Below are 10,136 nucleotides of genomic sequence, written 5' to 3'. Positions count from 1 at the left end.
GTGTGTGTGTGTGTGTGTGTTTGATATGACTGAAATATATTACAAAACTTGTTAGAAAGAGTGTGTGTGTGTGTGTGTGTTTGATATGACTGAAATATATTACAAAACTTGTTAGAAAGAGTGTGTGTGTGTGTGTGTGTGTGTGTTTGATATGACTGAAATATATTACAAAACTTGTTAGAAAGAGTGTGTGTGTGTGGGTGTGAGTTTGATATGACTGAAATATATTACAAAACTTGTTAGAAAGAGTGTGTGTGTGTGTGTGTGTGTGAGTTTGATATGACTGCAATGTATTACAAAGCTTGTTAAAAAGAGTGTGTGTGTGTGTTTGATATGACTGAATATATTACAATATATTACAAAGCTTGTTAGATCGTGTTTGTGTGTATATGTGACAGTGTGTGTGTGTGTGTGAGTGTGTGATGATTCTTGTGATAGTGTGTGTGCGTGTGTGTGTGTTTGTTGATACTTGTGAGAGTGTGTGTGCATGTGTGTGTTTGATACGACTGAAATATATTACAAAACATGTTAGAGAGAGAGAGAGAGAGTGTGTGTGTGTGTGTGTTTGTGTGATTGGAAACAGGTGTCTGGTGGCTGTGAAGGTGTATTGTGGGAGGTGGAGTCCTATGCGGCCATGCCTGTAGGCCACACGGCATGATGGGAAATGGAGTTCAGAGCGTCAGTGTAGCTGACATAAATACAGAAATACTGTCCACTCACTCTGCATGAAGAGGTCACATGATATAGTTTATTATTTGTCTAATAAACAGATTTCAAAATCATTTCAAAATGTCTACTCTGTCTGCTGGAGACATGGAGATGGAGGTAGATGATAGTAGAAACTTTGGATTAAATTCTGGACAAGTTCCTTAAGTTAAGAGGCAGGAAGGTGGCATGTTCTGGTGTAGTGCCCTTCATTTATCTGTTTCCTAATAAAATGGCAGCTCTGTGTACTGACAACATGACTTTTTAAACATCACACACACACACACACACACACAGGAATATCTAAAGACACACGGACTTTCCCAAGCAGTGTAGTGAAATGTCAGTGTAGACTGATGGAGACGAAGTTCATTTTAAACATTATCATAGAGCTTTAAACAAACTGCTCCGAGTTCAACTGAATAAACATGACAAGACTTTACAAAGACACAGGAGTGTATGAAAGAAACAAACATCACACACACACACACACACACACACACACATACACATACACACACACACACGCTTTCAAAAGTATTGTAATACTTCAGTCATATCAAACACACTCTAACAGGTTTGTAAGATATTTTAGTGATATCAAACACACACACACACACACACGCACACACACACACGCACGCACACACACGCACGCACACACACGCACGCACACACACGCACGCACACACACACACACACACACACACACACACACACACGCACACACGCACGCTCGCACTACTGATAAACTAATATATCAGAACTCCTGCTAAACTGATATATCAGAACTACTGATAAACTGATATATCAGAACTACTGATAAACTACTGTCAGAACTGATAAACTGATATATCAGAACTCATAATAAATTGATATATCAGAACTCATAATAAATTGATATATCAGAACTCATAATAAACGGATATATCAGAACTCATAATAAACGGATATATCAGAACTCATAATAAACTGATATATCAGAACTACTGATAAACTGATATATCAGAACTCATAATAAACTGATATATCAGAACTCATAATAAACTGATATATCAGAACTCATAATAAACTAATATATCAGAACTACTGATAAACTGATATATCAGAACTACTGATAAACTAATATATCAGAACTACTGATAAACTGATATATCAGAACTACTGATAAACTACTATCAGAACTCCTGATAAACTGATATATCAGAACTACTGATAAACTGATATATCAGAACTACTGATAAACTGATATATCAGAACTACTGATAAACTGATATATCAGAACACCTGCTAAACTGATATATCAGAACCACTGATAAACTGATATATCAGAACTACTGATAAACTGATATATCAGAACTACTGATAAACTGATATATTAGAACTACTGATAAACTAATATATCAGAACTACTGATAAACTAATATATCAGAACTACTGCTAAACTGATATATCAGAACTACTGATAAACTGATATATCAGAACTACTGATAAACTGATATATCAGAACTACTGATAAACTAATATATCAGAACTACTGATAAACTACTATCAGAACTGATAAACTGATATATCAGAACTACTGATAAACTGATATATCAGAACACCTGCTAAACTGATATATCAGAACCACTGATAAACTGATATATCAGAACTACTGATAAACTGATATATCAGAACTACTGATAAACTGATATATCAGAACTACTGATAAACTGATATATCAGAACACCTGCTAAACTGATATATCAGAACCACTGATAAACTGATATATCAGAACTACTGATAAACTAATATACCAGAACTACTGATAAACTAATATATCAGAACACCTGCTAAACTGATATATCAGAACCACTGATAAACTGATATATCAGAACTACTGATAAACTGATATATCAGAACTACTGATAAACTGATATATCAGAACTACTGATAAACTGATATATCAGAACTACTGATAAACTGATATATCAGAACCACTGATAAACTGATATATCAGAACCACTGATAAACTGATATATCAGAACACCTGCTAAACTGATATATCAGAACTACTGATAAACTGATATATCAGTACACCTGCTAAACTGATATATCAGAACTACTGCTAAACTGATATATCAGAACTACTGCTAAACTGATATATCAGAACACCTGCTAAACTGATATATCAGAACTACTGCTAAACTGATATATCAGTACACCTGCTAAACTGATATATCAGAACACCTGCTAAACTGATATATCAGAACTACTGATAAACTGATATATCAGTACACCTGCTAAACTGATATATCAGAACTACTGCTAAACTGATATATCAGAACACCTGCTAAACTGATATATCAGAACCACTGATAAACTGATATATCAGAACTACTGATAAACTGATATATCAGAACCACTGATAAACTGATATATCAGAACTACTGATAAACTGATATATCAGAACTACTGATAAACTGATATATCAGAACTACTGATAAACTAATATATCAGAACTACTGATAAACTGATATATCAGAACTACTGATAAACTGATATATCAGAACACCTGCTAAACTGATATATCAGAACTACTGATAAACTGATATATCAGAACACCTGCTAAACTGATATATCAGAACTACTGATAAACTGATATATCAGAACTACTGATAAACTAATATATCAGAACTACTGATAAACTGATATATCAGAACACCTGCTAAACTGATATATCAGAACTACTGATAAACTGATATATCAGAACTACTGATAAACTGATATATCAGAACTACTGATAAACTGATATATCAGAACTACTGATAAACTGATATATCAGAACCACTGATAAACTGATATATCAGAACTACTGATAAACTGATATATCAGAACTACTGATAAACTGATATATCAGAACTACTGATAAACTGATATATCAGAACTACTGATAAACTGATATATCAGAACCACTGATAAACTGATATATCAGAACTACTGATAAACTGATATATCAGAACTACTGATAAACTGATATATCAGAACTACTGATAAACTGATATATCAGAACTACTGAGAAACTAATATATCAGAACTACTGAGAAACTAATATATCAGAACTACTGATAAACTAATATATCAGAACTACTGATAAACTAATATATCAGAACTACTGATAAACTAATATATCAGAGCTACTGATAAACTAATATATCAGAACTACTGATAAACTAATATATCAGAACTACTGATAAACTACTATCAGAACTGATAAACTGATATATCAGAACTCATAATAAACGGCTATATCAGAACTCATAATAAACTGATATATCAGAACTACTGAAAAAATGGTAACACGATACTCTAACATCCTCTTAGCAATCAATCAGCAAGCTTTTATTGTAACAATAAGCAGACGCATTGTGTCTAAACCTCGTACACGCCGATACTGGACCTGTTCCTTCCCATTTGTTTGCATTCGATTGTTTTCACTAAAAATAATTGAAGGCATGAGTCATATTGGTAAAATATTCTGGGCTTGAATGAAGGATATCCTGCTGGTCAGTGAGTGCTGAGAGCCAGACGCTGCTCTATGGTCCTGCCAGCAGAGAGAGATGGCTCCACAGGACATCAGCCAGAGCTGCTCATTTGAGCTCGTACACACACTGCACTCGCTCTGGGGCTTGTGTGTGTGGGTGTGAGTGTGTGTGTGTGTGTGTGTGTGTGAGTGAGTGGATGACTGTAGCTACATGGCTGTGGGTGAAAAGGCTGTCACATGTCCAGACCAGCCACCTGGCCCTTTCCTTGTGAGAATATCATTTTCAGTACTAAAGCCTTTCATTTTTTACAATTTTTTTTTTACAATTTCTGAGCTCATGGTCAAGAAAATATTGATGGCTGTAGAATTAGCGCTGAAATAATTGAAGGAAAAAATAATACTGGGTGAATAATTAATTATGAAATAAAACAATACATTTATAACAAAATTGTCAATATATACTATATATATATACAATATATATATATATATATATATATATATATATATATATATATATATATATATATATATATATATATATATATATATATATATATATATATATATATATTGTATATATATATATACAGTGGGAGGCATGGTGGCTTAGTGGTTAGCACGTTTTGCCTCACACCTCCAGAGATTCGAGTCTCGCTCCCGAGTGCGGAGTTTGCATGTTCTCCCCGTGCTTGGTGGGTGTGCTCCAGGTTTCCTCCCACAGTCCAAAGACATGCTTCTAGGCTGATTGGAGTCTCTAAATTGCCCATAGTGTGTGATTCAGTGAATGTGTGTGCCCTGCGATGGGTTGGCACTCCGTCCATGGTGTATCCTGCCTTGATGACCGATGACACCTGAGATAGGCACAGGCTCCCTGTGACCCGAGGATAAATCGGATAAGTGGAACAGACAATGAAATGAAATATATACAGTGGAATCTCAGCATACGAATGCCCTCCCTTACAAATTTTCGCCTTAAGAATTGAAATTTTGCAAGAAATTTGCATCAGCATATCTACCGAACGGAATGGCTAAGTTGCGCATATGTCCGGGTGCCATTTAAAACTTGTTTGCGTCAGTGGAAAGCCAAGTGAAGCCAACCGAAGCGAAGTTTACGCATTTTGTTTCAGTCAGTGAAAGCTGTTTCCAACGTTGCCTTCGGCATGCGTTCAAAAGCTAGGTGATTTTTCGTGTGTTTTTTTGTTGACAGATTGGTGGAGTGGGTGGTCTGTTCTATTTTTAGCCCAAGCTTGGTGGCATGACTTCCTGTGAGGACCCTTGACATGGAGTGCTTGGCTTGGGTCAGTTCTTTGAAAGCAGATATACAGTTTACATACGCTTCGTATTGGGAATATTGGTCAAGTATTTGGGTGGCTGGAACGGATTATCTGCATTTACATTATTTCTTATGAGAAAATTCAGTTCGCAATACAAATTTTCACCTTAAGAACTCGCCTCCAGAATGAATTAAATTCCACTGTATGTTTCTTCACACAGCAGAGTCCAGAAAACAATTCTTCTGTTTGAATCTTCTTCAATGCCCCTGTGTTTTGCTCCAACAACAGCGTGCACTGGAGCTGACCCGGACTCCAGGAGTTTGCGTGAAAGCTGATGATCCGTGTTAGATCGAATCCGTCATCTGAATACGTGCTACAATAGCAGAGATTAGAGACATGAGGGCAATCTGACCTTTTGTGCAAAGGTCATGGACTAAAACATGGTCGATATCACAAATGAGCTTCCAGTTCATGATTAAATAGCAAATTGTTTGTTGTCCCAAACTTTAACAGCTCTAAAAATTTAGATATTTGTTTATATCCAATCCCAACATCAAACACACCTCTCTTCCTGTCTCCCTCTTAATCAGTCCCCAGTTTGACTCATTCTGTCTGTCTCTCTCTCTTTTGGTTTTCTTCATCTCTGTGCGCTGAATTGTTAATCAGGTCCATCTGCATTCCTTAATCACCTGTCCGAGCTCAAGGTTAATTAGCGAGCGCTGCTGAATTAATGCGACTGTAGGGGTGCGAGTGTGAGAGGAGGCCCGTCACACACAGGACTGTGTGTACCTCTAATTCAATTACAGGTATGTGTGTGTGTGTGAGAGAGAAGAAACAAGAGAATAATGGAGATATACAGTATGTCTGTGGCAGTGGAATTGTGTCCCATGGAGAAAGGAATTGTCCAGGCTCTTATATATAAAAATATGTGTCAAAAATCAGCACGAGAGCATTCTGCGGATCCGGAAACAGCCTTTTCGGTGACGTCAAAACAGATCAGTTTGAAACTATTAGACCAATCATATTAGATTAATCAGTTGAGCTTGGATTTCAGATGTGGCTTCTGTTTGATTGGAATAAAAACCAGCAACTTTCTGAAGCAAAAGGACAGTCTTTCAGGGAGCGGATTTCATGCCCAGGTTGTTTTCTGATCAATATTGAACAAGAGAAAGGGAAAAAAATGCGTTGACTCCTTATTGATTTCTGCAAAAACAAACAGTTTCATTGTGGTTGTGTTTAAACGTAACACGCTTCACGGTGCTGTGCTCAGTTCAGTGCTGGAGCTTTTATATGTGCTGCTCTTAATAACATACTTAAGTATTTTTACTTATAAAGCACAATTAAACAGTAGGGACAGTCGACCAACATACTGTCAAAATAATGAGATATATAAAACAAATATGACGTTAAGTACACTATATTGTCAAAAGTTTTGGGACACCCCTGCAAATCATTGAGTGCAGGTGTTGTTTTTCAGGGGTTGGGCTCGGCCCCTTAGTTCCAGTGAAAGGAACTCTTAATGCTTCAACATACTGAGACATTTTGGACAATTTCATGCTCCTAACTTTGTGGGAACAGTTTGGGGATGACCCCTTCCTGTTCCGACATGACCAGTGCACAAAGCAAGGTCCATAAAGACATGGATGAGCGAGTTTGGTGTGGAGGAACTTGACTGGCCTGCACAGAGTCCTGACCTCAACCTGATAGAACACCTTTGGGATGAATTAGAGTGGAGACTGGGAGCCAGGACTTCTCGTCCAACATCAGTGCCTGACCTCACAAATGCGCTTCTAGAGGAATGATCAAAAAATTCCTTGTGGAAAGCCTTCCCAGAAGAGTTGAAGCTGTTATAGCTGCAAAGGGCGGGCCAACTCCATATTATATTCATGTGCATGTAAAGGCAGATGTCCCAAAACTTTTGGCAATATAGTGTATTTTTTTATTCTTTGATACACAGATGTAGGCTTAGGTCGAGCTCTCCTAAAGACAAAGTCAAAGCTTTAATCTAGACCCTAAGGTTTTAATCTGGACCTGGAAATGGTTAAAAGCAACTAATCAGCAGACCTAAGAGACCTAGCAGACGTGAACCGCTGTAACAGGTCTGTTCGGTTTCAAAACAAAGTACAAAATAAAATACTCGTTCTGAATCCCACTTCCTGCTGCGCTACACACATCACTGCATGATGCTAGAATTAATTAGCAGACAGACAGTTTTTTTCTGAAATTGGAAAAACACAGGGATGTGTAAAATAAAAAAAAATTTAAAAAAAAGGTCCAGTGCAAAATTCTCCTAAACATATCAAATAAATAAAATAAATGCAGATTTGAATAGAATTCATATACAGTTTGAGGACAGAACTAAAGTGGCTGAGAAGTGCAAAACACAACAACAAATCCGGAAACAAAACAACATCTAAAAAAACACAAGGACAATTCAGAAATACCGGAAAAGTTCGGTGTAGTTTTGCGAATGGAATCCTTACCTCTGATTGGACGAGACATCTGTCACTCAAGATATACAAAAAGTAGGCAACTGTGTATCTAACTTTATTTCTTGTACATGTGTGGAGTTCTGCCTTCGCTTTAAAACATTCTTTATATCGATAGTGCAACTTTAAATCTAAGAAAATAACAAACATATAAACTTATATTTATAAGAAAATGGAATTCATTCAGCGCTACTTCGAGAAAGGACGTTCACATGGCGTGATTTTGGATATACTGATAGCGTATCATGGCGTAAAGATTAGTTTGCGATCTCTAAAAATACACCTGAAGAACACAGGTATGTTTCGAAGACCAAACTATTCCAGATTAAAGGATGTAAGGAGCGTTATAAGAGCAGAGCTGTGTTCATACACACACCAATCCACTTTCTACTGCTGCAGCCTGCTGGACTTCCTGTATATCCTGAGTGACCGATGTCTCGTCCAATCAGCGGTAAGAATTCCATTGGCAAACTATACCCATCTTTTCTGCTTTGTCTGAATTGTCCTTGTGTTTTTGGATTTCTTATCGTGTTTTGCACTTCTCCGTTTCGTAGCATGAGAAAATGATTTAAAAGAGGATAATAATCATTTAGTCTGAATGAACAGATTTACATACAGTACCTAGCAAACTAGGTCTGAAGACAGCACAGTGGGCTAGCTAAGAAATTTTTAACTGGTGATAAAAGTCAGAAATTAGAAATCATAATTAATAAGGAGTCCAAAATGTCGACTATAATGTTGTAGTATTTAAAAGAAAATCATAGCGGGGTTGTGTAATGGATCTGAGACGGTTTTAAAAAACCCCCGCCAAGCTGTTATATAACGCTAAATCCAGTCTTTCAAACGCTACTTTAATCAGCGTTCTATCACAGATTGTTGCTCCTGGAAGAGGACCAGCTTTCTCCAAACATAGCTCCAAAAAAATAAAAGAAGAAAAAAGCTTTCCCAGAGAGAATCTGTCTGGGTTTTCTGTAGTTTTTTGGGGTTTTTTTTGCTTTAATTATCACTAAATTTCAAGGTGTTTCGAGGTTCATTTTTAGCGCCCTGGAGGGCATGAGGAAGGCTGTTAGCTTGCGGTGTCAGAAATGGAAGAGATTCTGCTTGACAAACAGCTCGGAATTAACGTTGGGTTGATTTCTGGAGGAATGCAAACACTTCTCACTGTGTGTGTGCGTATGTGTGTGTGTTTGTGTGTGTGTATGTGTGTGTGTTTGTGTGTGTGTGTGCTTGTCAGTGACATTGTGATCTGAATCCACTGCTACTGGTAGCAATTCTGTATATCATCATCATTTACATTTAAAATTCATCTTTTTTTGTTTGGTCATATTCATAACACCTTCATAAGCCCTTCATAACTCATATTAAACTAATGACTCTACAGCACAGCTCTATAACAGACATAGAAGAGTCATAAGGTGACGTGACTTAAAACCCAGCACAAGCCATGCATTACCAGAAGACGCTCTGTGTTGTCTCTTGAGAGCGGCACTTGGGTGAACCATCAGTGTGAAAATATGCTGAATAAGAAATTGATTTGACAACAATAGTCATAAAACTGTCATAACTGAGTAACGTAGGCTGTCACTAGTCATTAATCTTGATGTCATCTCCATATTTCTGCACTTAGAAATTTCTGATCCGAATAAAAAGAGGTTTTGTGATTATGTCTGATGTGATGCATCACCATTCCTCCTGACCTCCAATGTCGGCTGTTATGACATTATAACAATCTTATGTCAAGAAAGGAAAAAAAAAAACTTTCTTGACTTTATGGTTATGTCAACTTGATGCCTATTGGAATATGGAACGTTATTGTAGGTCAGTAACGGCTTATGTAGGTGTCATGTAGCCCTATGAGCACTATTCATAGGCATAGATACTAAAAGCAGCTTGTGTTGTACTCAGATTAATGGTGTTAATTTGTACAGATACAGAATATGAACACTGAAACCACGCAATTATCCAATCAGCCGATCGTTAAGCAGCGGCGCAAAAAATGGAAACAAATAAATCCCAGAATCTAAAATCTAGACATCAGCTGTCATTTTTTTTGAGCTTGAGCTCAATGTTCCTGTTATTTCTCGAGTGGAATTAAACCTGTTGCTCTTACAATCCATCTGTGTGAAAGATTGTGATGCT

The 10,136-nt window shown here is 36.8% G+C and overlaps 1 protein-coding gene across 7 annotated transcripts in view; it reads right to left on the bottom strand.

Moving 5' to 3' along the window:
* LOC131370748 (syntaxin-1A) overlaps nt 1–10,136 on the bottom strand; it is a 136,012-nt gene that overhangs the window by 37,425 nt on the left and 88,451 nt on the right. The gene's annotated exons all lie outside the window — the stretch shown is intronic.

The sequence above is a fragment of the Hemibagrus wyckioides genome, linkage group LG20, assembly GCF_019097595.1.
Source record: "Hemibagrus wyckioides isolate EC202008001 linkage group LG20, SWU_Hwy_1.0, whole genome shotgun sequence".
Classification (NCBI taxonomy): Eukaryota; Metazoa; Chordata; class Actinopteri; order Siluriformes; family Bagridae; genus Hemibagrus; species Hemibagrus wyckioides.
The sequence above is the reverse complement of the archived record's forward strand: the minus strand, read 5'-3'. Positions and strand labels throughout refer to the sequence as shown.